Raw genomic sequence first — 27984 nt, forward strand, 5'->3', positions numbered from 1 at the left:
AACATGATAAAGAGGTCAAGCATACGGATTCCAAAAGACATCAGAAAAAAACAGTCAACAGGATAAGAAACCAGGAATGAGTCTACACCACAGCAAGAAGAAATGAAGGAAATGGCAATAATAAGTCCTTTCCAATCAATAATGACTTTAAACATACGTGGATTAAATTCTCCAATCAAAAGACATTAAATAGCTGAATGGATAAAAAACTTGGAAAAATGATATGCTGCCAATAAGAGATTTATATTTGCTTTAAAGACACACGGAGACTGTGAGGGAAGAGATGGAAAAAGATATTTCAAGCAAATGGTAGCCAAAAAAAACCCCCCAAAAGAATACAACAGCAGGAATAGCTATACATCAGCAGCTCTACTGGTGAATGTTACCTAACATTTAAAGAAGACTCAATGCCAGTTCTAACTGAACTCTTCCAAAAAATCTTACAATGAACGCTACCAAACTAATATTGTGAGACCAGCATTACACTGATACCAAAGCCAGACAGGGATGCTACCAGAAATGTACAGGCCAACATCCCCGATGAATATAGCTGAAAATTGCTTAATTAAATATGAGCAAACTGAATTCAGCAGCACGTTAAAAGGGTCGTTCACCATGATCCAGTGGGATTTATCCCTGGGATGCAAGGACCGTTCAGCATACACAAAAATAAGTCAATATGCTATATTACATTAATAGAATGGAAGGGGAAAAAAGCACATGATCTAAAAAAACTGACAAAATCCAACAACTGTTCATGATTTAAAAAAAACTGGAAAACTAAAAAAAAAAACCTCTGGAAAATTCAGTATAGAAGGAACACACTTCAACATAAAGGCCATATGTGACAAGTCCATATGTAATATCATACACAGTGGTGAAAGGATGAAAGCTTTTCTTCTAAAATCAAGCACAAGAAAAGGATGTTTCCTCACCACTTGTATTTAACACAGTATTGGAAGTCCTAGTCAGAGAAATAAGGCTATAGACAGAAGTAAAAGGCCTTGGAATTGGAAAGAAGGACAACTGTCTCTATTTGTAGATGACAGTATTTTATATAGAGAAAGTCTGAAAAATTCTTCGATCTAATCATCCACCTGAGTTAAATGGCAGGACACAAAATTAACAAACAAAATTCAGTAATGTGTCCATGCACTAACAATGATGATCCGAAGAAGAAATGGAGAAAATGATTCCGTTCACAACAGCACCCCTATGTTCACAGCAGCATGATTCATAATAGCCAAGACGGAACAACGGAAGCATCCACGGACGGGTGAATGCGTAAAGAAGATGTGGCGTATATACCAATGGAACTTTACTCCATTTAAAAGGAAGAAAAATCTTGCCATTTCCAACAACATGGATGGACCTTGTGGGCATTATGCTAAATTATACAAGTCAGAGAAAGAGAAATACTGTATGATCTCACTTATACATGGAACCACAGAACAACAACGGCAACTGCCAAACTCCTCATAGAAAAGGAGATGAGATTTGTGGTAACCACAGACGGGGGTTAGGGGAAGGGGGAGCTTGATCAAAGTGGTCAAAAGGGACAAACTTCTGGTTATAAGATAAATATGTACTAGGGATACACTGTACAGGAAGGAGACTATAGTTAACACATTTGGGTGATATATATAAAACTTGTTAAGAAAAGTATATCCTAAAGAGTTATCATAAGAAAAAAAATAGTGTATGTTTTTCTTTTTTGCTTCCTCTTCTTAATTGTTTCTTAATGAGATGAGGGATGCTAACTAAATTTACTGTTGTGTTCATTTCACAATATAGGTAAGTCCAACCATTGTAATGGTGTATACCTTAAATGTGCATAGTGGTGTATGTCAATTTTACCTCAATAAAACTGGAAAAACATTAACAAGTGTTGGCCAGGAGGTGGAGAGAAGGAACACCTGTGCACTGTTGATGGTAATACAAATTGCTGTAAGGCCCTGTGGCAAACACTGTCGAGGTTCCCCCCAAGTTTAAAAATCGAACTACCTCCTGATCATAAATGGGAGTTTAATACCCCATTCTCAACAATGCTTAGGTCATCCAGACAGTGAGTCAATAAGCAAAGAGAGCATCTGAACAACACTAGAGACCAAAGTTACCTAGGAGACATGTATAGAACATTCTATCCAACAGCATCAGAATACACATCCTTCTCAAGCGATCATGAAACATTTTTGGGGACAGATCATGTGTGAGACCACATTAGCAAATTTAAGAAGAAATAAATCACACCAGCTATCTTCTCTGACTACCATGGTATGAAGCTAGAGATCAATAGCTGGAAGAAAATGGGAAAATTCACAAATGCATAGATATGAACACTCTTCTGAGCAACCAATGGATCAAAGAAGAAATTAAAGGAGAAATAAATGTCTAGAGACAAATGGAAATAGGAACAGAACATACCAAAATTTATGAGATAAAGCAAAAGCAGATTGAACAGAGAATTTTAGAGCAATATGTGCCTACTTTAAGAACAAAAGATCTCAAAAAAACACCCTAACTCCTGCCTTAAGGAAGTGGAAAAAGTAGTATAAACTGAGCCCAAAATTAGCACGAGGAAGGACATAATAAAGATTACAGCAGAAATAAGTGAAATAGAGAATGAGAAAACAATAGAAAGAATAAACAAAGAGTTTGCTCTTTGAAAAGATAAGCAAAATTGACAAACCATTAGCTAGACTAACAAAGGAAAAAAGAGAGAGGATCCAAATCAACACAATTAGAAATGAAAAATGAGACATTACAACTGATACCACAAAAATACAAAGGAACCTAACAGGCTACTATGAGCCACTGTATACCAACAAACTGGCCATCTGGAAGAAAAGAAGAAATTCGTAGAAACATACAACCTACCAAGACAGAATCATGAAGAAACAGAACATCTAAACAGACCAGGAAGCAGACTGAATCAGCAATGAAGAACCTCTGAATGAAGAAAAGCCCAGGACCAGAAGTCTTTACTGGCGAATGTTACCTAACATTGAAAGAAGATGCAATGCCAATCTCCTCAAACTCTTCCAAAAGATCTTAGAAGGAACACTACCAATCTCATGTTTTTAGGCCAGCATTACCCCGATACCAAAGCCAGACAGGGATGCTACCAGAAATGTACAGGCCAATATCCCCAATGAATATAGGTACAAAAATGCTTACTTAAATACTAGCAAACTGAATTCATCAGCACATTAAAAGGATCATTCTCCATGATCCATTGGGATTTATCCCTGGGATGCTAGGACGGTTCACCATACACAAAAAGCAATCAATGTGCTACAATACATTAATAAATTGGAAGGGAAAAATAGCACGTGATCATCTAAAAAAACTGACAGAAGTCAACGTCTCTTCATGATTAAAAAAACTGGAAAATTCAATATAGAAGGAACACACGTCAACATAAAGGCCATATATGGCAAGTCCATATGTAATATCATACTCAGTGGTGAAAGTCTGAAAGCTTTTCCTCTAAAACCAGGCACAAGAAAAGAATGCTCCCTCACCACTTGTATTTAACATAGTATTGGGAGTCCTAGCCAGAGAAAAAAGGGTACAGAAAGAAATAAAAGTCCTCGGAATTGGAAAGGAAGAACAAGTCTTTATTTGCAGGTGACAGTATTTTACATATAGAAAATTCAAAAAATTCTTAGATCTAATCATCCACCTGAATTAAGTGGCAGGACCCAAAATTAACATACAAAATTCAATAATGTGTCCATGCACTAACAATGATTATCTGAAAAAGAAATGAAAAATATTATTCTGTTTACAATAGCACCCCCATGTTCATAGAAGTATTATTTATAATAGCCAAGACATGGAACTGAAACATCCATGGATGAATGAATGGATAAAGAAGATGTGGTGTATATACGCAAATGGAAAAGTATTCTATTGAAATAGAAGGAAACTCTTCCCATTTGCAGCAACATGCATGGACCTTGAGGATATTAGGCTAAATAATACAAGTCAGAGAAATAGAAATACTGTATGATCTCACTTATATATGGAACCACAAAACTACCATCACCACCATCACAACAGCAATAGTAACCACCAAACTCCTCATAGATAAAGAGATGTGATTTGTGGTTACCAAAGACAGGGGGTTGAGTGAAGGGGGAACTGGATCTAAGTGGTCAAAAGTGACAAACTTCCATTATAAGGTAAATATGTACTAGGGATATGATGTCCAGGAGTGTGATTATAGTTAACACTGTATATATATACCATATATATATATATATATATATATATATATATATATATATATATATATATCTTGTTCAGAAATTATATCCTAAAGAGTTGTAATAAGGAAAAAGAAACAGTTTTTTATTCTTTTTTGCTTCCTCTTTTTATTGTTTCTTAATGAGATGAGGGATGCTAACTAAATTTACTGCGGTGTTCATTTCACAATATAGGTAAGTCAAACCACTGTAGTAGTGTACACCTTAAATGTATATAGTGGTGTGTGTCAGTTATACCTCAATAAAACTGGAAAAAAATTAACAAGTGTTGGCAAGGATGTGGAGAGAAGGGAATCCTTGTGCCCTTTAGATGGAATGCAAATTGCTGTAGGCATTGTGCCAAACAGTATGGAGGTTTCCCCCCGAATTTAAAAATAGAACTATTTCATGGATCCATCTGTTCCACTTCTGAGCATTTATCCAAAGGAAACAAATACACTAACGCGAAATGCTGTCTGCACCCTCACATTCTTCGCATCATTATTTACAATTGCCAAGACATGGAAGCAACCTAAGTGCCCACTGATGAAGAGGAAGTGGTATATATATATACAGTGGAGAATTATCCAGTCATAAAAATGAAATATTTTCATTTGCAACAATACAGATGGACCTCGAGGGTATTATGCTAAGTGAAAGTCAAGTACAGGGAAATACAAATACCTTATATTCTCATTTACATATGGAATCTGAAAAAAAAACTACCCCAAGAAGTCAAACTCATAGATGAGGAGAACTTATTGGTGGTTTCCAGTGTTGGGAGGTGGGAAGCAGGTGAAATGCATGAAGTAAAAGGTTAAAACTTCCAGTTATAATATGTAAGTACTTGGGACCTAATATACAGCATGATGACTATAGTTCATAATACTGTACCAGTGCACAATTACTAAGAAAATAGATTTTTGTTCTCACCACAAGAAGAAAATTTAGCTCTGTGGTAATGGATATTAGCTAGACTTATTGTGGTAATCATTTCACAATATACACAAGTTTTTAATCATTATGTTGTACACCTGAAATCATATGTTTATTAAGTGTCAATTATCTATAATATATATGTCAATTATATCTTAATTTAAAAAATGGTGGAGAGAGCTTGATGGAAAGAGAGGGGACTAATAAAGGGTTGGGGAGGCTGAGTTCTGGAAAAAGGACAAAATACAGAATGGTCAGGGAGAACAATGCAATGAACTCTTCCAAATCAGAGCAAGGGTCTCATCTAAGCCAAAGAGAAAAACATTTGCTTAAGTGGAAACCAGTGTAGTACACTCCAGAGATTCCGTTTTTCAATCTCTGTTTGTGATTTTACATTTAGGTGCTATTGCTTATTTCCATGAACCAATAAGACTTCTAGTTTACAGACCACATGGACCCATTTACCAATTTTGTTTACGCTAATTGTTAAAGAAATGCGGATGGTAGCAGAATAGACTGAACTTAATATTTGTTTTGTTATCTTCAGAAATTTTAGGGGCTGAATTGTGCCCCTCCAAAATCTTATGTTCTTAGAACCTGGAGGCAGAGTTAAGATGGCGGAGGAGTAGGAGGGCGTGGAGTTCATCTCTCTCTATGGATGCATCAGGAATACATCTACAGCTGCAACAGTTCTCACAGAACACCAACTGAACACTAGAAGATGACCTTGGACATTGGAAAGGATTATAAAGATCCCTGGGTAACTGAGTAGGACTGAAAAAAGAAGGGAGAAGGAGGAGGAGAGGAAGCGAGACAGGACATGCACCCCAGGGCAGGGGAGTTGAAGCAAAGGAGAGATTCCCGAATTCGGGGAAAACCCCTCTCTGATGGGGAAATCGACTGGGACAGAAGGGAAGCATTTGGTGCTGTTGGAAGTGGGTGAAGTGGCCGATCTGTGGCAGACGAGACAGAGTGAGAACTACACAGACAGTCCATACCACAGCCCTATATGCCCCGGACTGGGAAGTGTGTTCACAGGTGTGCAAGGGGGCTGGAAACTGGAGCATGGGAATTAGAGAACAGACCCAGGGCGAGAACTGCTATTGGCTGTGGGGAGATGGACTGAGGGGATGGGAGGGAGGAAATCTGCAGCAGGGAAGCAGGGCACTGCTGCTTAGTCACACACAGGGGGAGGAACCATTATTGTAGCCTCTCTCTCCCCACACGCCGGTGCCTGCTGACGGACAATAAAAGAAGCCCTCTCAGGTCTGGCTCTCGTGCGCTGGCTGCAGAGCAATAGAAAAAGCCCCCTCAGGGCTGGCCCTCATTCATCTTCTGGTGGGCACCAGAAAAGGACCTCACTAGGGCCAAATCTCTTGTGCCCGTGACCGCTGGCTTCCCTGCGCATTTGACATTGCCAGGGCTCCTGTGATCCAAGAAATCGTACCACCTCTGTGCCCTGTCCTCAATGGGGCAGACCCAAGAGCTCCAAGGCAGCCTCAGGACCAGACTCCTGTGGGTGGACCACATGCAAAGGTGGGGATAAAACCAAAGCTGAACCCCAGGGAAGGGGCGACTAAGGAAGAGGATCAAAAATCTTTCTATCAGCCCCACAAGCTGCAGATTAATCCCCGCAATCAGCTAGGTAGACCCTGCATCTATGGAATATCTGAGTAGACAATGAGTGTTCCCACAAATGAAAATGGTCTAGCTCAGGTAGCTGTGGACTTTGGGGCAACACACGCAGGAACTGGGCAAGATCAGAGTCTGAGTTGTCCCCACAGGACTCACAGCACATCCAGAGACCAGCCCAGAGGCAGAGGAGGGCCTCTTGGGGAGGCAGAGGTGGGCTGTGGCTCACAGTGTATGCAAGGACACTTACAGCTGAGATCCCAGGGAAACATAAATATTACTAATATTTTTATTATGTTTTGATTCATTCTGTTTTTGGTTCTGGCTTTTTGTTTTTGTCTGTTGTTTGTTGTATTTTTTTTAATTTGGTCTTTTGGAATCTTTGTGTTTTATAACATTTTAAATTTTTATTATTTTATATATTTCTATTTTTACTATGCTTTTCTGTTGTTCTGTGTTCTTTTCCCTTATTTGTTTCTTCTTCTTTAATATATTTTTTATTTTTGTATATTTCCATTCATACTTTGCTTTTCAGTTCTGTGTTTTTTCCCCTTTTTCTAAAAAGTCATTATTTGTTTGTTTTGTCTCTTTGCTTTATTTTTCAGTTGGCACAATGCTTTGGTTTTGTTTTTAGGTTTTGTGTTTTTGTTAGTTTTGATTCTAATTGTTTGATTTTGTTTTGGGGTACTTCTGTTTGTCTGGTTGTTCTCTTGCTTTTTGTTTTACTTGGTTCTGTTTTTGTTTCCTTTGTGTGTGTGTGTGTTTCCTTATTTCTGTCTTTGTTTGATTTTCCTTTTTACCATTTGGGGTTTTGCTGGTCATTTTTTTTTTTAATCCCCTTCATTGCTGGGACAAGCGACTTGCGGGGTCTCGGTTCACTGACTGGAAGTAGGCCTGAGGATCTGGGGTGGCAGCACTGAGGCCAGGAAACTGGACCACTAAAGAATTCCCAGCCCCAGGGAAGATTAATCACTGAGAGGTCTCACAGAGGCGTCTATCTGAATCCAAGACCCAGCTCCACCCAACTGCCTGCAGCTCCCAGTGCTAGATGCCTCACACCAAACAATAAACAAGACAGCAACACAAAACCACCCATCAACACACAGACTACCTAAAGTCATACTAAGCTCACAGACACCCCAAAACAAACTACCTGACATGGCCCTGCTCATCAGAGGGAAAAGACTCAGCTCCATCCACCAAAATGCAGGAGCCAGTCCCTCCCATCAGGAAGCCTACACAAGCCACTGGATGAACCTCACCACCAGGGGCAGAGAACAGAAGCAAGAGGAATTACGACCCTGCAGCCTAGGGAAAGGAGACCTCAAATACTGTAAATTAGACAAAATGAGAAGAGAGAAAAATATCTTACAGAAAAAGGAGCAAGATAAAAGCCCACAGGAACAAATAAATGAAGAGGGTATAGGCAAACTACCTGAAAAAGAATTCAGAATAATGATAGTAAAGATGATCCAAAATCTCAGAAATGGAGAAAATAAATGTTTAACAAGGACCTAGAAGAACTAAAGAGCAATCAAAGTAATGAACAACACAAAAACTGAAATTAAAAATACACTAGAAGGAATCAATAGCAGAATAACTGAGGTAGAAGAACGGATAAGTGAGCTGGAAAAAGGAATGGTGGAAATAACTGCCACAGAGCAGAATAAAGAAAAAAGAATGAAAAGAATTGAGGACAGTCTCAGAGACCTCTGGGACAACATTAAACACACCAACATTTGAATTATAGGGGAGGGGTCCCAGAAGAAGAAAAAATGAAAGGGTCTGAGAAAATATTTGAAAAGATTATAGTCGAAAACTTCCTCAATATGGGAAAGGAAATAGTCAATCAAGTCCAGGAAGTGCAGAGAGTTCCATACAGGATAAACCCAAGGAGAAACTTGCCGAGACATAATAATCAAACTAACAAAAAGTAAACACAAAGAAAAAATATTAAAAGCAGCAAGGGAAAAACAACAAATAACATACAAGGGAATCCCCATAAAGTTAACAGCTGACCTTTCAGCAGAAACTCTGCAGGCCAGAAGGGACTGGCAGGACATATTTAAAGTGATGAAAGGGAAAAACCTACAACCAAGATTACTCTACCCAGCAAGGATCTCATTCAGACTTGACAGAGAAATCACAAGCTTTACAGATAAGCAAAAGTTAAGAGAATTCAGCAGCACCAAACCAGCTTTACAACAAATGCTAAGGGAACTTCTCTAGGCAGGAAATACAAAAGAAGGAAAAGACCCACAAAAACAAACCCCAAACAATTAAGAAAATGGTAATAGGAACATACATACCGATAATTACCTTAAATGTAAATGGATTAAAGGCTCCAACCAAAAGACACAGACTGGCTGAATGGATACAAAAACAAGACCCATATATATGCTGTCTACAAGAGACCCACCTCAGACCTAGGGACACATACAGACTGAAAGTGAGGGGATGGAAAAAGATATTCCATGCAAATGGAAATCAAAAGAAAGTTGGAGTAGCAATACTCATATCAGACAAAATAGACTTTAAAATAAAGACTATTATAAGAGACAAGGAAGGACACTACATAATGATCAAGGGATCAATCCAAGAAGAAGATATAACAATTGTAAATATTTATGCATCCAACTTAGGAGCACCTCAATACATAAGGCAAATGCTAACAGCCATAAAAGGGGAAATTGATAGTAACACAATAATAGTAGGGGACTTCTACACCCCACCTACACCAATGGACAGATCATCCAAACAGAAAATAAATATGGAAAAACAAGCTTTATATAACACATTAGACCAGATGGACTTAATTGATATTTATAGGACATTCCACCCAGATACAATAGAATACATGTTCCTCTCATGCACATGGAACATTCTTCAGGATAGATCACATCTTGGGTCACAAATCAAGCCTCAGTAAATTTAAGAAAACTGAAATTGTATCATGCATCCTTTCCAACTACAACGCTATGAAACTGGACATCAATTACAGGAAAAAAACTGTAAAAAATACAAACACACGGAGGCTAAACAATATGCTACTAAATAACTAAGAGATCATTAAAGACATCAAAGAGAAAATCAAAAAACAGAAACAAATGACAATGAAAACACCATGACCCAAAACCTATGGGATGCAGCAAAAGCAATTCTAAGAGGGAAGTCTGTAGCAATAAAATCCTACTTCAAGAAACAAGAAACATCTCAAATAAACAACCTAACCTTACACCTAAAGCAATTAGAGAAAGAAGAATAAAAAACCCAAAGTTAGCAGAAGGAAAGAAATCATAAAGATCAGATCAGGAATAAATGAAAAACAAATAAAGGAAACAATAGCAAAGATCAATAAAACTAAAAGCTGGTTCTTTGAGAAGATAAACAAAATTGATAGACCATTAGCCAGACTCATCAGGAAAAGAAGGGAGAAGACTCAAATCAACAGAATTAGAAATGATAAAGAAGTAACAACTGACACAGCAGAAATACAAAGGATCATGAGAGACTACTACAAGCAAGTATATGCCAATAAAATGGATACCTTGGAAGAAATGGACAAATCATAGAAAAGTACAATCTTCCAAGACTGAACCAGGAAGAAATAGAAAATATGAACAGACCAATCACAAGCACTGAAATTGAAACTGTGATTAAAAATCTTGCAACAAATAAAAGACCAGGGCCAGATGGCTTCACAGGTGAATTCTATCAAACATTTAGAGAAGAGCTAACACCTATTCTTCTCAAACTCTTCCAAAACATAGCAGAAGGCGGAACAATCCCAAACTCATTCTACGAGGTCACCATCACCCTGATACCAAAACCAGATAAAGATGTCACAACAAAAAGAAAACTACAGGCCAATATCACTGATGAACATAGATGCAAAAATCCTCAACAAAATAGTAGCAAACAGAATCCAGCAGCTCATTAAAAGGATCATACACCATGATCAAGTGGGGTTCATCCCAGGAATGCAAGGATTCTTCGATATATGCAAATCAATCAATGTGATACACCATATTAACATATTGAAGGATAAAGACCATATAATAATCTCAATAGATGCAGAAAACGCTTTTGACAAAATTCAACACCTACGTATGATAAAAACTTCCCAGAAAGTGGGCATAGAGGGAACCTACCTCAACATAATAAAAGCCATATATGACAAACCCACAGCCAACATCATTCTCAATGGTGAAAAACCAAAAGCATTTCCTCTAAGATCAGGAACAAGACAAGAGTGACTGCTCTCATCACTATTATTCAACATAGTTTTGGAAGTTTTAGCCACAGCAATAGGAGAAGAAAAAGAAATAAAAAGAACTGAAATCAGAAAAGAAGTATAACTGTCACTGTTTTCAGATGACATGATTCTACACATAGAAAATCCTAAAGATGCCACCAGAAAACTACTAGAGCTAATCAATGAATTTGGTAAAGTAAGCAGGATACAAAATTAATGCACAGAAATCTCTTGCATTCCTATACACTAACAGCAAAAAATCAGAAAGAGAAATTAAGGAAACACTCCCATTTGACATTGCAACAAAATGAATAATACCTAAGACTAAACCTACCTGTGGAGACAAAAGAGCTGTACTCAGAAAACTATAAGACACTGATGAAAGAAATCAAAAACAATACAAACAGATGGAGAGACGTACCATGTTCTTGGATTGGAAGAATCAACATTGTGAAAATGACTCTATGACCCAAAGCAACCTACACATTCAGTGCAATCCCTGTCAAACTACCAATGGCATTTTTCACAGAATTAGAACAAAAAAATTTACAATTTGTGTGGAAACACAAAAGACCCCAAAGAGCCAAAGCAATCTTGAGAAAGAAAACCGGACTGGAGGAATCAGGCTCTCTGACTTCTGACTATACTACAAAGCTACAGTAAACAAGACAGTATGGTACTGGCACAAAAACACAAATATAGATTAGTGAAATGGTATAGAAAGCCCAGAGATAAACCCATGCACATATGGTCACCTTATTTTTGATAAAGGAGGCAAGAATATACAATGGCGAAAAGACAGCCTCTTCAATAAGTGGTGCTGGGAAAACTGGACAGCTACATGTAAAAGAATGAATTTAGAACACTTCCTAACACCATACACAAAAATAAACCCAAAATGGATTAAAGACCTAAATGTGAGGCCAGACACGATAAAACTCTTAGAGGAAAACATAGGCAGAACACTCTATGACATAAATCACAGCAAGATCCTTTTGACCCACCTCCTAGAGTAATGGAAATAACAAAAATACACAAATGGGACCTTATGAAACTTAAAAGCTTTTGCACAGCAAAGGAAACCATAAACAAGATGAAAAGACAACCCTCAGAATGGGACAAAATATTTGTCGATGAAGCAACTGACAAAGGATTAATCTCCAAAGTATGCAAGCAGCTCATGCAGCTTAATATCAAAAAAACAAACAATCCAATACAAAGAAGACATACAGATTGCCAACAAACACATGAAAAGATGCTTATCATCATTAATCTTTAGAGAAATGCAAATCAAAACCACAATGAGCTATCACCTCACACCAGTCAGAAAGGCCATCATCAAAAAATTAGAAATAAATGCTGGAGAAGGTGTGGAGAAAAGGGAACCCTCCTGCACTGTTGGTGGGAATGTAAATTGGTATAGCCACTATGGAGAACAGTACGGAGGTCCCTTAAAAAACTAAAAATAGAACTACCATATGACACAGCAATCCCACTAGCGGGCATACACCCTGAGAAAACCATAATTCAAAAGATACATATACCACAATGCTCATTGCAGCACTATTTACAATAGCCAGGACATGGAAACAACCTAAATGTCCATCATCGGATGAATGGATAAAGAAGATGTGGCACATATATACAATGGAATATTACTCAGCCATGAAAAGGAACGAAACTGAGTTATTTGTAATGAGGTGGATGGACCTAGAGTCTGTCATACAAAGTGAAGTAGGTCAGAAAGAGTAAAACAAATATTGTATGCTAATGCATACATATGGAATCTAAAAAAAGGTACTGATGACCCTAGTGGCAGCGTAGGAATAAAGATGCAGATGTAGAGAATGGACTTGAGGACACAGTGGGGGAAGGATAAGCTGGGACAAAGTGAGAGAGTGGCATTGACATATATACACTACCGAACGTAAAATAGATAACTAGTGGGAAGCTGCTGCATAGCACATGGAGATCAGCTAGTTGCTTTGTAATGACCTAGAGGGGTGGGATAGGGACGGTGGGAGGGAGGCTCAGGAGGAGAAGTTATGGGGATATATGTATACATATAGCTGATTTACTTTGTTGTACAGCAGAAAGTAACACAGCATTGTAAAGTAATTATACTCCAATACAGATGAGAAAAAAAAAAGTATGTTGAGGTACTTGGAAATAAGATCTTTAAAGGTAATTAAGTTAAAACTAGGTCATTAGCGTGGATCCTAAGCCAGTATGACTGGTGACCTTATAAAAACAGATTAGGACACAGACTAGTAGAGGAAAGACCATGTGAAGACACAGGGAAAAGAAAGCCATCTCCAAGCCAAGGAGAGAGGCTTCAGAAGAAGGAAACCCTGCCGCCACCTTGAACTTCTAGCCCAAAGAACTGTGAGAAACTAGTTACTATATTAATAAGCACTTGAAAAACCATGTTAGGATTTCCCTGCTGGTCCAGTGGTTAGGACTCTGGGCTTCCACTGCAGGGGGTGCAGGTTTGATCCCTGGTATGGGAACTAAGATCTTGCATGCTGTGTGGCACAGTCCAAAACATAAGAAAAAGAAAAGAAAGAAAAAGAAAAAATGATATTTTTCTAGGTATAGTCAAATGCTGTAGGCTCAGGGAAGCAACAGAAGTGGGAAAGGTGGATGGGCTGCCTTGGCAAACACATAGCCCACCCACGAGGGAAAGGTGTTCTTAGCTTCATCTAATTGTTGCCCTGGGGGATTGTGGGCCGTCGTGTGCTAAGATCTGACTTTCTTCCCCCCAGAGTATCCAGATGTCTGGATTTTTATATAAATTTGCCCAATTCTTAAAACTCTGACCAAAGAAATTATGACAAAGAGGTTGGGTCCAGTCTCTGGGCTCCCAGTTGTGACCTGTTGGAATCTAACAGACTGTAGAAATCTTATGTGTCAATTCCCCTGAGAGTTTTAAAATGGGGAGAGTTCTGTGACTGTTGTGTGTGGTGGGATCCCAAAGTGTGGGTTTATATCACCTGAGCTCAAGGTCTGGTTATTGCTGGAGCTGCACGGGATGCTACATAATGTGTATTATAGATATTGAGATCGGAGTGAAATTCAATTGCCTGTCACTTAGATTACCTGTTCTCTTTTACTTCCCTATCACTGGGCTGTTTGATCCGTGCTTTCCTCCAAATAGTGTCAAGGTGAGTTTCCTTCTTTTCTGCCTTTGCAGAGTTGCTGTATCCAGGATAAATCCCAACACTTTGTGAAAAATTACGACCTAATGCATTAGCCTAAAACTCTTCCTACATTTTGCTTTTCACTACTTTATTTAACATGGGAAGAACAGGTAGAAAAAAAATCAAGTGTATCTAACAAACATACCTAATTAGATTCTGAGGTCTCTTCTGTAATATAAAAACTGAAATACTTTTGCAGCTGAAGCACCAGTTAGCAGGGCTTGTCACGGAAATAACACTTATAAAGAAAAACTTAGTACCAAAGTTTTAGGTTTGCGTAATGGCTTTTTGGCAAGCCGGGTCTTTTTCGCCTGTTTCTTTGCCTATGTTTAATGCTTTAAAAGGGTGTAGGCAAGTATCCTTGTCAGCAGGAACTTGGCATTAATGTCTCCTTCCTGGACCCCCTGTGACTTGCTTCAGCCTCCTGACAGTGAGATGGCCAGCCACCCATGTGATGCTTTAGGAATCTGATGCTAATAAAAGGAGGGCAGTAAATTAGGGAGCTGGAGTCTGTTTCTTTCAGAACACCCCACTTTGGGTATATGAAATGTGTGTTGTCAGCAGGAGTTTCTGAGACAAGACGATGAAGTAGAGGTCTGCTTATATGATTTTGTTTTTTCAGCTGACTTGGCCCTAGTAGATATATAGGAGGTGAGAGAGAGACCAAAAAAAAGGTTAAATTATCTAGTAGTAAAAACATACCTTCCCCTTGCTTCTTAGTGTGAAACTAAGGAATGGTAGATAAATATTTCCATGAAGTAATAATTGCCCCTTAAATAAGCTTCCATTAGTTTAAAAAAAAAATCAGTCTCTGCCAAATTCAAGTTCGAGTGAAAATGTACATGGAATCATGGTGGAAAGAATAGAAATATTCAGCATGAGATCAGAGAAACAAGTAGATATTCTGAGTTTCAGCTGTTGCAACAGCAAGAAAAAATCCACTTAATCATATACCATGTATATTACATAACAGATGGACTGATTAAATTTCGTTCAATGAGTGCCTAGTTCCAGGTGTTCCTAGGCACTTCACATGCATTACCTAATTTAGCCTTCACTTTGCACGGAAGGTACTATTATCTCTATTCTATAAGGGAGGTTCATCACTTGCCTAAGGTCACACAGCTAGTAAGAGGTGGCAGAAGGACTCAAACCCTGTCCTGTCAGGGCTGAATTTCACGATCCTTCCATTTTGACTGGTGAGATAGAGATAAAATGAAGCCGACCTTCAAAATTGTATAAAATTGTATCTGTCTCGTGTGTGTGCTGCTAGATGCCAGGCAACTCCGGGCCATATGAAATAAATAAGCCTGATTAAGCTAAGTGAAATAACTCAGAGAAAGACAAATACCATATAAATTCACCTGTATGTGGAAACTTAAGAAAAAAAAAAAAGAATTCATAGATACAGAGAACAGATTGGTGGCTGCCAGAGGTGGTGGGTGGGGAAGTAGATGAAACGGGTCAAGGTTATCAAAAGGTACGAACTTCCAGTTATAAAATAAATAAGTCATGAGAATATAATGTACAGCAGGTTGCTATAGTTCTTCATTGTATACTCATGTATATGTAATATACATATATTAAATAACAATATACATAATTGTATATGTGAAAGTTGCTTACAGAAGTTTAGCTAGATTTATTTTGATTATTTTGCAATATATACAAATACCAAATCATTATGTTATACATTGGAAATTAGCGTTATATGTCAATTATATCTTAACAAATATAAACAAGCATGTTCAGTTATCCCTTTAGTTTTAGCAAATATTTGTGTGCAGTATTTGTGTATAGTATTTTATAGTATAAAAGAACATAAAATATTTTAAAAAATGAAATAAAAGAACAAGGCTTGAGTTTTGTTCTGGAGGAGGTCAAAGTGGAGACAAAGGCAAAAGCAAGCGATACCAAGACTCCAGGAGCAACACTGCTGTCAAAGCAGCTGTGGGATCAGGGGTGGGAGACATTAGGATGTGGAGGATGCTTCCTAGAGGAGATGACACTTGCAGGTCAGGAAGGGTGGCCAGTGGGGAGGGGGCAGAAGTTCTGCGTAGAGGGAAAAGCAGGAAGATGAACATGTGGTATGCTCAGTGAAGGACAGCATGTTCTGTGTCTGGGAAAAGGGGAGAAGGGGCTGAAGAAGTGAGTTGGGGTCATTTCATGTTACTGTAGTTTCCCATAAGATCACCAGATACTTTTTTTTTTTATAGAAACAGCTAGTGGCAGTGTAAAAGAGGCATTAATTAACAAGGGAGCGAGAAGCCAACTTGGAAGATATAAAAACAGTCTCAGTTGGAAACGAACAAGGCCTGGATTACGGCAGCAGTGTCCAGGACAGATGAAAGCAAGATGTCCCATAGCCAGGTGATGATGCCAGCCCAGAGCAAGTGTTGTCTCTGCCCCCAATGTCGGTACCATCCGTGAAGATGGTCTTCCAGGCCAAGGATCTGGTTCCATAGCAAGAAAGGCTTTGGACAGTGGATACATACATACAGTGGATACATACATCTTTGGTCCTCTGCTGGCGCTAAAGGATTTCAGCTCATGAGAGGTCCATGTTCTGTTCTGGCTACGGACTGTGGAACATTTGCGTTCTGCCTCATTATTCCAGTGTCTCAAGCCAAGAGGAATTGTGTAATTTTTGGAGTGTATCTGAATTATCTGAGGCAGGCTGGAAAAATTCAGGTCCCATACTAGGCAGGCTCTCAGAGATCCCTCTCTGAAGGATGTCCTCAAGCTCTCTCCAGGCATGTAAGACCCCTATTGTGTAAACTGCAGATAGCTGCTGGGATTTGCCTTCTGAGTTACAAACGTACTCCAAAGCACCTTCTTGCCTCCCAGCTTCTCATCTTCTCTCCCTTTCTTGTAAATTTGGCTAAGGATACTTTACATTGAGTGGAATTCTTTGGCTTTCAAATGAGACAACACACGGCCAGAGCCTGCTCCCCTGTCGCTAGAGGGCGCCAGTTGAACATAAAATGTCTAGACATGACCGCCCATGAACTTCAAACACAGCAAAATCTCACAGAAGTGGTTTGCAATAACGTAGCGTCCACACTACCCTGTCCTTATTAACTCCATTTCTGCTATTAAGTAAAACAAACATGCTAACTTTGACTTTTTAATGTTTTCAGAATTCTCTTTTAATTCATAGATCTAGTAAGTTGGAGACATGGAGAACATGTTTGTGTGTGTGTGTGTGTGTGTGTGTGTGTGTGTGTGTGTGCGTGTGTGTGCGTGTGTGTGTGTGTGTGTGTGTGGTACACAGGCCTCTCACTGCTGTGGCCTCTCCCGTTGCGGAGCATAGGCTCCGGACGCGCAGGCTCAGCAGCCATGGCTCACGGGCCCAGCCGCTCCGCGGCATGTGGGATCTTCCCGGACCGGGGCACGAACCCGTGTCCCCTGCATCGGCAGGCGGACTCTCAACCACTGCGCCACCAGGGAAGCCCAAGAACATGTTTTTAACAAAACTACATGGCTACATAGTCTTTGCTGCCGCTTTTCTGGCTCTTACCATGTGTTGGTTCATGTGTAAAACCTTATATGAACTTTGCACACGGTTTAGTTTTTGATTCTGCAACAAATGAAAATGGTTGGTATGGGCAGAATGTCTGCCCCGGATAGCAAAACTGCAAGATAAAATTCTCTAAGTCTCTACCCTGTAGTGTATAGTTGTTTCCATATAAGACCTAGTCGTGATGTTCCATTGAAAGTTAAGAAAAACTGCTCAGATGCTGGTTTATGCAACCCTGCATGGGACTGCACAGAAACAAAGCCTTAAGAAAACTGCCAACCATCCAGTTTCCACTGCTTTGCCTCAGGGTCCCAACCCCCTGTGCTACGACCTTGCTGAAGTTCATACAAGCAAAACTGGGCTGATTCTCTCGCATCTGCTATGTTTTCCCTAATCCATAATCTTGTGCTTTGAAAGAAAAACAAAAAAGGAAAGTGAGTATTCACCACGGAACTATTTGATTCTGTGGAGTGCTGACAGGTACTCTGTACTGAGTGGAATGACAGGGACTCTGCCTACCCCAGGCAGACCCAGTATCAGGTGAGCTATAATTGGCATCTGGTGGGGGGACACGGAACACAGGCTGTAGAAGCAAGTGCATTAGGGGCTCTGTGACAGCAGCTGCCGTGCATTTCTGAGTGCGGCCAGGCAGGATCTTCAATCACAGTGCTTTGTGCTGTGCGCTCTAAAAATGGAAATTAAACCCTCAGGTCCTCACCACGTTGTGAGGCTTGATAGATGAGCTTAATGAACCCAGGATAAAGGAATTAGCCTAAGTAGAAGGCCGAAAAAGGGTTAAGCAGTGAGAGGTTTTCATGCCCTTGGAATCTCCATCTTCTCCAGGACTGAGGCAAGCGGGGTGAAGGGGGAGCTCCCCATGTGAGGGCATGGCCAGCCGGAGGACAAGTTCACATCACATATTGAGAAGCCACTGACTACCTGGCTCCAGGCTAGGTTTTTGGTTGTTTAAGTAGTATCAATTTTTTTTTCTATTTATTTATTTTTTGGGGCTGCATTGGGTCTTCGTTGCTGCGTGGGGGCTTTCTCTACTTGCGGTGAGTGGGGGCTACTCTTTGCTGCGGAGCACGGGCTTCGCACTGTGGTGGCTTCTCTTGTGGAGCACGGGCTCTAGGCGCACGGCTAGGTTTTATATCAGTTCAACTGTCTTAGGAACATTTATCCCTGTTTTATGGAGGAAGAAATGGGGCTTACACTTATTTTAAAAACTTGCCCAGGGCTTCCCTGGTGGCACAGTGGTTGAGAGTCTGCCTGCTGATGCAGGGGACACGGGTTCGTGCTCTAGTCCGGGAAGATCCCACATGCCTCGGAGCAGCTAGGCCCGTGAGCCATGGCCGCTGAGCCTGCGCGTCCGGAGCCTGTGCTCCGCAACGGGAGAGGCCACAGCAATGAGAGGCCCGCGTACCACAAAACAACAACAACAAAACTTGCCCACAATGACACTGCTCATTGTAAGAGGTATCAGAAGAGTAAATAACAGCCCGCATTGACCATACACATACCCTGTACCAACAGCCATTCTCTGCTCTGATCCTCACAACCCTTCAATGAAGGTATCATCACACCCACTTTGTACCTGAGAAACCTGAGGCCGCGAGCAGTTAAATCACTTACCTGTATGCACCCCCTACACCTCCTCCCAACTCTCTCGGCCCTGTTGCCACCCTTCATGTATCCTCAGCCACACCATGTCTGCAGATCAACTGCTTCATTCTAGAATTAGAAAACAAAAAAGCCTGATCAATGAATTTATATGCATACCTGGGAAAAATTGTTAAAATCCGGTCACCAAGACCAGCACCTCCCAGGCGTCTTACATAACAATGGCCCTGTGCTTCTGGCCACACCAGGGGTCCTGGGGCCAAACACATTTAGGACATTGACGATGCTTTTTATCTTCCTCTCAGAGACTCCTAAACTTACCACATGACGTCTGGGAAAACAGAAGAAACTTTCCTGATAAAGGACAGCTCGTTTCATTTGCACGAAGCGCCTCTGCTACGTGACCTCGAACCTCAGCCTCCTCCCTGTGAAATGAGCACGTAGAGCAGGTTCTTTATAAGCAGGGAGATTATTGCTACTATCATCTCCACCTGAAGACAAGCCTCCTGGAGCACGCCGGGGGCACACCTGCGGCCTCATCCAAGGGTGTGGGCGGGTCTTCCAGAACCCCCTTGACACAAACAAAAGGGTAGTTGGGGAAAAGCTTGGGATTTTCAATCAGACAGTCACAGGCCACACTCTACTTAACCTTTCTGTGTCTGTTTCCTCATCATAGGATGAGGAATAAATACTCTCTTCAGGCTACTCTTTGTGGAGATTAAGAAAGCAAAAAGCTCAACAGGTGTGGGTTGTTATCATTAGACAGTCAAGGGACCACACCTGTCAAACATGAAGCTCTGATGCAACCCAGGAGAAACTTAACTTCCCCAAATGCATCTTAGAAGCCACTGTGGGAACAATGGCTTAACATTTATTTGGTCCAAAGCATATTTGAAGGTTAATCTTCTCATTCCTTCTTGGGAGAAAATCTGATGAACCAGCAGTAAAGGAAGGAACTGACTGGATGGAAAAACATTTAAGAGTGAACAAAATCCCTGAAAAAGGCTGCAAACCACTCTCTCCCCTTTGCCGGAGTGAGTCTGAGAAGGGACCTCGGACTCCATCTGCTGGGAGGAAGCCGGGGAAGGTGTGCAGGGGCCCAACCAAGTGAGGGCAGGGGTGGCAAGGTGGAAATGCATGCCCATAAGGGACACTGTCTATTAATTTCTCAAGATTCCTCATAACACTTTAAATAAACTCAACCTGTTTCCATCCGAGTAACTGTCTCATTCCACTGATGTCTAATCTGAAGGAATAATAGATATTTCTCTGGAAAAATACTGAGCAATTCGAGGTCCTTCCTCCCTTGCTTGGCTCCCATCCTGTGTAAGATGGAGCACGTGGCCTTGTAGACTCCGAGAGCCAGAGGACGCTGACAGTGGGTGAGGCAAGGTGCGGGCAGAGGAAGCAAAGTTTGGGGAAAGTCAGAAAGTTATTCGGAAGGACAGAGAGACTTCTTTCCTCAAGACTGCTTATGTTACACCGTCTTCCCAGAGGCTAATTAAGTCCCACAGGGGCAGAGAGAACCAACAGCCAAGAAAACTTAGCATGCAAGTTACCAATACAGAAGAAGAAAGAACATGTTTGTGCTTGTGTGTGTTTCTATATCAAAAACAGAAAATGTATCCTCTGCCAATCACATGGGAGGGCATTAGTTTAGTTATGACTAGACATATTAAGTCATTCAAAGGACTCTGACATCTTAAAACAGTGTACTTAATAAGTTGTCTTTGTTACTTAAAAAAATAAATCTCTACTAAAGCGAATTCACTGGAAGCGCAACTGGCTTTTTCAGATTAAGCCAGGGGATGCGTGCTTATGGTTGCTGAATACACACGGAAACACTTGTATCAAAGTAGCTGCTCAATAAATGTTACTCTCTCTCTCCTTTCCTGTTCTTTCATCAAAAAGGGATGATAGGGGCTCCCCTGGTGGCGCAGTGGCTGAGAGTCCGCCTGCCGATGCAGGGGACACGGGTTCGTGCCCCGGTCCGGGAAGATCCCACATGCTGCGGAGCGGCGGGGCCCGTGAGCCATGGCTGCTGAGCCTGCGCGTCCGGAGCCTGTGCTCCGCAACGGGAGAGGCCACAACAGTGAGAGGCCCGCGTACCGCAAAAAAAAAAAAAAAAAAAAAAAAAAAAGGGATGATAAAAACAAAGGCAGGTAGGAGGGAGAAGAAATAGGGAAAGAGGAAAGAAAGAAGGAAGGAAGCTGAAGAAAGAAAAAATTTCCCTAAAGACTCTACCTGCCAAGACGTGGAAGAAATTTGTGCGTTTAAATAATGATGATATTTGTAGATATTTTAGGCAGTTTTCCACAGTACGTGAGTAAATCCCATAGTATGGGAGGCTTTTTAAAAATTAGACTTTACAGCCAATTCACTGTGTAACACCAACTGCATATCTTAAAGAGACATGACCACAGGGCAGATTGCACAGTTCCTCCTATGCTTGTTTCTTATCTCTGAGTGTCTAAAATAAAAACGGGTTTTTTTCTTAGCAGCCGTAGTGAACTGTACCTTTAAAAACTAACCTTTGAAATCAGGCTGTGACCATTTTGTTGACCTTTGTCGGACCATATGATTCTCTTGAAGTCCAAAGGCATGAATAGATCTCTTTGTGTGCTCAGCCCTCATCCAAGCAGGCTGGCCTGGGTTTTGTTTTGGCGTGTCCACGAGAATGCCACAGACAAGTAGGTTTTGATTTCCAGATACACATAAGTAGATGTGATTTCCTTTCCAGGAAAAGGGCACAATGGCTAATACGCTTTAATTTATACAGACGGCGCTCTTTTAGAAGCCTGTCCTGCAGTTGGGGCTTGGTCAAAGTGGGTCCTTCAGCAAGAAGCATCGCCCCCAAATTCTCACTGGTAGACTGTCAGTCTGGAAAGCCACGGAGGCAAGGAGGTGGGAGGGGAAGACGGACGGAGGAAGAATTTGGTGGGCAGGAGCCCAAACAGCTCACTGTAAAGGTTTCCTAGATTTCACATGCGTCCAAATTTTATTTCTCTGGATCTGGTTTTCTTTGTTTTGGTTATTTCCTGTTTTTCAGGCACAGGTGATCCTTTTATCTGGAAACACGGACTGCTATATTTTTTTCTGATGTATAGTTTTCTTTCTTTCTTTCTTTTTTTTTTGCGGTACGCGGGCCTCTCAATGTTGTGGCCTCTCCCGTTGCAGAGCACAGGCTCTGGACGCGCAGGCTCAGTGGCCATGGCTCACGGGCCCAGCCGCTCCGCAGCATGTGGGATCCTCCCGGACCGGGGCATGAACCCGTGTCCCCTGCATCAGCAGGCGGACTCTCAACAACTGCGCCACCAGGGAAGCCCTGATATATAGTTTTCTGCTGGATAAGATTTCTATAAAAATTAGGTTGATTTGGTCCAGTCAGCTTGGTGTCAATTTTCCAGTTGTGTACAAGGTTCCTTGGTGTCACAAGCGAAAGCTGCAACTTAACCACCCCCAAAGCTTAACAACATTTACAGAGGCCCCAGAACAATGACTTTTTGGATAAGTGAACTTTGGTAAGTTTAAGCAAAGAGGAAAATAAGTAGTGCCTTTTTGAGCATCAGGACTCGTCTCTGCTAGGTGGCCACTCGGCCGGTTTGACCACAGTGCTGGGAAGGTCGAGTGAGGCTGCCTCAGTTTCCAGGCTGGCTAGCTTTGCATAGATGCCAATTTTCACTTGACCACAGGCTGAACCCCTAAGCCTGGGGACCTGTCTGTATTGCTTAGTGGGGACTTTAAAGAAAAGCGTCCATTGCAGCTTTTCCAGCCCCGTACTGCACATTTGTCCTTTGTTGCCTGACAAGCCAGAGAGACAAAGGCACCTCTGTCCTTTGTTTGGTTGGCCTCCCCTCTGTGGGGCTTTCTGCTCCCTCTCTTATTCTAACTCCATTAAGACTCTTCCTGTGACCGGAAGGTGATAAAAGAAACACATTTCAAAGAGTAAAAACAAGTGTCCAGGAAGGCTCTTGTCATTAGGTTGAGAAAAATGAAAAACCAGGCCTCTTTCTCCCTCTGGGTCTGGAGTAGCTGAGGGGGAAACATCACTGAGGCTCTGAGCGGCCATCCGTAGAGCAGGCACAGGCGCTGGGCTCCGCCCCTGTGTGCGTATGACAGAGGCGGGACCCTGGGGGCCAGGGCGCCTCCCAGCAGCTGCCCTGTTTGCAGTTTGGATGGCTCTTGCTTCCCTTTGTCCCATGTCAGTTTCCTCCCTCCCCCTCTCTAACACTCTCACCATCCCCCTTTTCTTTCTTTACTTGTCAGTGTTTACCCTCTGCTCAAAACACTTGACTCCAATCACCTCCCATCCACCTAGCAGATCCCCTCAAGTCCCAACTCTATAGCGTGGCCCCCTCTCTGTACCATGTAATGCAGTAATGGCTATCAGCTATTGAGGGCTTATCATGTGCTTTTTATCTTGCTTAGGTGTTCCAGCCACCTTTGAGGTGCCGTGCTAATCAGGACAGGCTGAAGCTTGCAATTAAACAGTCGCAGAATTCAGCGAGACTGTTTGTTTCCTGCTCTTGTGCAGAGTCTGGAGCACAAATTCCTGGCTGGCAGCACCTCCTGTGGGGCTCACTTTTAAGCTGTGAGCACTGGGTTCCATGCCCATCCTGGAGTTTTGGTGTAGAAGGCAGAGAGGGTGAGAAGGATCGCAAGGATGTTTTAGGGAGACCTCTGAGTGGTACCCCCCTACTTCCCCCATCTTCTCTGGGCCACCAGTCTGACATATGGTCCCTCTTAGCTGCAGGGGAACCAAGAAATGCAGGATGAAGACAAAACTGCATGGTGGATGCATCATGGTCGCTTCGACAGGTGGGTGCTATCATCCCCTCCACATAGGGAAATTGAGGCTCAAAGATTCAGAATCATCAGCTAATACATGGGGAACCCCAATTCCAACCCTGTAAATCTGACTCCAGAACTACACTCTTCACCTTGTGTTATGATTTCTGTGACTCTCCCCTAATAAAAAGCTAGTCCCTCTTTTGTGCTAACACCTTACCTTTTACAAATCTTTACTCCCCCCATTACCACAGGGCTGCACCTCTTATACCAGACTACAAATGCCCCAAGGAGAAGGAAAACTCTTTTTCACAATGGTATCATCAGCAGAGAGCACTGGGGTTGGGACAGGAAAAATATAAGATAAGCCTGGAGCATCTTAGAGTAAGTATCAGGAGAAGAAGATATGCTAAAAGCAAAACAAAATAAAAAACAGGGCATGTCAAATGGACACAGGAGCCAATGTGAAAGACTTCCCAACGTCCAAAGCCAGAACTATCGGAGAAACAAAATAAATAACAATAGTATCAGATTACAATCCAAAGAACAAAATGATTGTCCGTGAGTTTATACTCATATAAATAAATGAATAACTGAATAAGGGAAAAGGCACAGAAGAATTCCTTACAGAAGAATTCCAAATATTAAACATAGAAGGAATTAAGGAAATAGAAAATCAACATTAAAGCACCACTCGTTACAGTCAAGATCCACTGATAGATGCCAATATTAGTGGGCAAAACTCTGAGAGAAGCAGGATGTTTTCATTGCTTCAAAGTACCTCCTCCTAAATACTCATTGCAGGAATACCAGGAAGTTATCTGGGTTTGGTTCCAGACCACTGCAAAATACAGCAAATATTGCAATAAAGCAAGGCACACGAATGTTTTGGTTTCCCAGTGCATAGGAAATTTAGTGTACACTATGTTGTAGTATATTAAGTGTGCAATAGTATTATGTCTAAACACTGTACATTCATTAATTAAAAAAATACTTTATTGCTAAAACATGCTAACCATCATCTGAGCCTTCAGCTGGTCATAATCTTTTATGCTGGTGGAGGCTCTTGCCTCAGTATTGATGGCTACTGACTGATCAGGGTGCTGGTTGCTGAAGCCTGGGGTGCCTGTAGCAATTTCTTAAAATAAGACAACAATAAGGTTTGCTGTATCGATGGACTCTTGCTTCCACTTGAACACTTAGAGGCCGTGGTATGGTTATTAATTGGCCTAATTTCAATATTGTTGTGTCTCAAGGAATACGAAGGACCAAGGAGAGGAGGAGATATGGGGAATGGCTGGTCAATGGAGCAGTCAGAAGTCACACAACATTTACCAATTAATTTTGCCATCCTATATGGGTGCAGTTCCTGGGGCCCCCAAACCATTACAATAGTAACATCAAAGGTCGCTAATCGTAGGTCACCATAATAAATATAATAATAATAAACATATTTGACATGTTGTCAAAATTACCAAAATGTGACAGAGATACGAAGTGAGCAAATGTTGTTGGAAAAATGGTGCAGGTAGACGTGCCAAATGCAGGGTTGCACAAATCTTTGATTTGTAAAAAACACAATATCTGTGAAGCACAATAAAGCGAGGTATGCCTGTAATAACTGAGGCGGTTTTAACATACATCCGCAGATTCTCTGATACTCCTCACTCCAGGATGTGCAAGTTATTTCTCCTCCTCCTGGGAGTGGACTGGACTTTTGATTCATTTTCTAATGAATAGAAGCTGAAAAGGGGAAAATAGTAAATTTGCAGCAGAGAAACCTGGCAGATGTCGGATCAAGTGATCAAAGTTAACAACCCCAGTAGTAAACCATGGTGACATCGTGCTCCCCATGATATATGATGAGAAGGTCACTTCATTTTTGTCGTCTTTCTCCCCAAAACCCATAACCCGCATTGTGAGAAAACATCAGACAAATCCAAATTAAGAGACATTTTACAAATACCTGCCTGGGACTCTTCAAAAGCACCAAGGTCACAAAAAACAAGAATGAGAAGCCGTCACCGATTGGAGGAGAGTAAGGAAGGATGATGACTAAGCCCAGCATGGAGTCCTGAGACAGGAAAAGGACATTAGTGGGAAAACCATGAAATATGAATTAAAGTCTGAAGTTTAGGTATAGTTTCAAACCAACATCGATTACTTAGTTTTGGTAAATGTGCCGTGGTTATATAAGATGTTCACATGAACGGAGACTGAGTGAAAAGTACTTGGGAACTTTCTGGATTATGGCAATTATTCTATAAATCGAAAATTATTTTAAAATAAAAGGTATCTAAAAACGCTGAAGAAAAAAAACCTCTCCGTTTTACACTGAGTCAAATCTAAATTCCTTTTCAATAGCCTAAAAATCATGTCATCATGGTGACACAATGCTCACCATCCCCTTTCTGTCATTCTCTCCCCTCGTTCCCTCCCCACCTTCAGCTGCACGGCTTTTCCTCTTGTTCCTCAGACACTCCCAGCCTGCTCCCACCTCTGGGCCTTGGCACTTATTGTTCCCTTTGGCGGGAAAGCTTCCCCCCAGATATCTTCATGGCTAGTTCCCTAATCTCTTGGAGATCTTTACTCGGATGTCTCCTAATCATGAGACGTTCTCTGATGCGCCTGTGTAAAAGGCCACACATGTCCGGCATACCCCACCCCCTCCCCTGCTTTGCTTTTCTCCACTGCTCTTAGCATCATCTGCCACTAATATATTTTGTTTATTTTATTTATTTTGTTTATTTCTGTGGTAGGCAGAATAATGGCCCCCAAAGGTGTCCAGGTTCTAATCCCTGCAACCTATGACTATGTTGTCACACAGCAAAGGGGAAATTAAGGTTGTAGATGGAACTAAGGTTGTTAATCATCTGGCCTTGAGATGGGGAGGTTATCCTAGATTATCTGGATGGCCCAGTATAATCACAAGGGTCTTTACAAGAGGGAGGCAGAATGTAAATGGGAGGGATTTGCTATAAGAATGACTCAATCCTCCATTGCTGGTTATGGACAATGAAGGGAGCTGTGAGCCAAGGACTGTGGGCAGCCTCTAGATGCTGAAAAAGATGAGAAAACCCTTTCTTAGGGTCTTTAGGAAATTGTAGCCCTGCTGACACTTTGTCTTTGGCCCATTGCGACCCACGTCGGATTTCTGCTTTAAAGAACTATAAGAGGAGTATTAAAAAACTCTTAGAGGAAAACATAGGTAAGACACTCTTTGGCATAAAGCACAGCAATATCTTTTTGGATCTGTCTCCTAGAGTAAAGAAAATAAAACCAAAAATAAACAAATGGGACCTAATTAAACTTGAAAGCTTTTGCACAGCAAAGGAAGCCATAAACAAAATGCAAAGACAACCTATAGAATGGGAGAAAATATTTGCAAATGATGCGATCGACAAGGCCTTCAGTTCCAAAATATACGAACAGCTCATGCAGCTCAATATCAAAATGGGTAGAAGACCTAAACAGAAATTTCTCCACAGAAGACATACAGATGGCCAAAATGCACATGAACATATGCTCAACATCGCTAATTATTAGGGAAATGCAAATCATAACTACAATGAGGTATCACCTCACACCAGTCAGAATGGCCATCATCAAAAAATCTACAAACAATAAATGCTGGAGAGGGTGTGGAGAAAAGGGAACTCGCCTACACTGTTGGTGGAAATGTAAACTGGTACAGCTACTATGGAGAACAGTATGGAGGTTCCTTAAAAAACTAAAAATAGAGCTACCATATGATCCTGCAATCCCACTCTTGGGCATATATCC

General features: G+C 41.2%; 1 long non-coding RNA gene across 2 annotated transcripts in view; it reads right to left on the bottom strand.

Annotated features, from left to right (window-relative positions):
• LOC137221624 (uncharacterized) overlaps positions 1-27984 on the bottom strand; it is an 80501-nt gene that overhangs the window by 37530 nt on the left and 14987 nt on the right. For both annotated transcript variants that reach the window (XR_010942082.1, XR_010942081.1), the window contains exon 2: positions 19426-19524. This is a non-coding gene — a long non-coding RNA (uncharacterized lncRNA). The remainder of the gene's footprint in view (positions 1-19425; positions 19525-27984) is intronic.

The sequence above is a fragment of the Pseudorca crassidens genome, chromosome 3 (assembly GCF_039906515.1).
Source record: "Pseudorca crassidens isolate mPseCra1 chromosome 3, mPseCra1.hap1, whole genome shotgun sequence".
Classification (NCBI taxonomy): Eukaryota; Metazoa; Chordata; class Mammalia; order Artiodactyla; family Delphinidae; genus Pseudorca; species Pseudorca crassidens.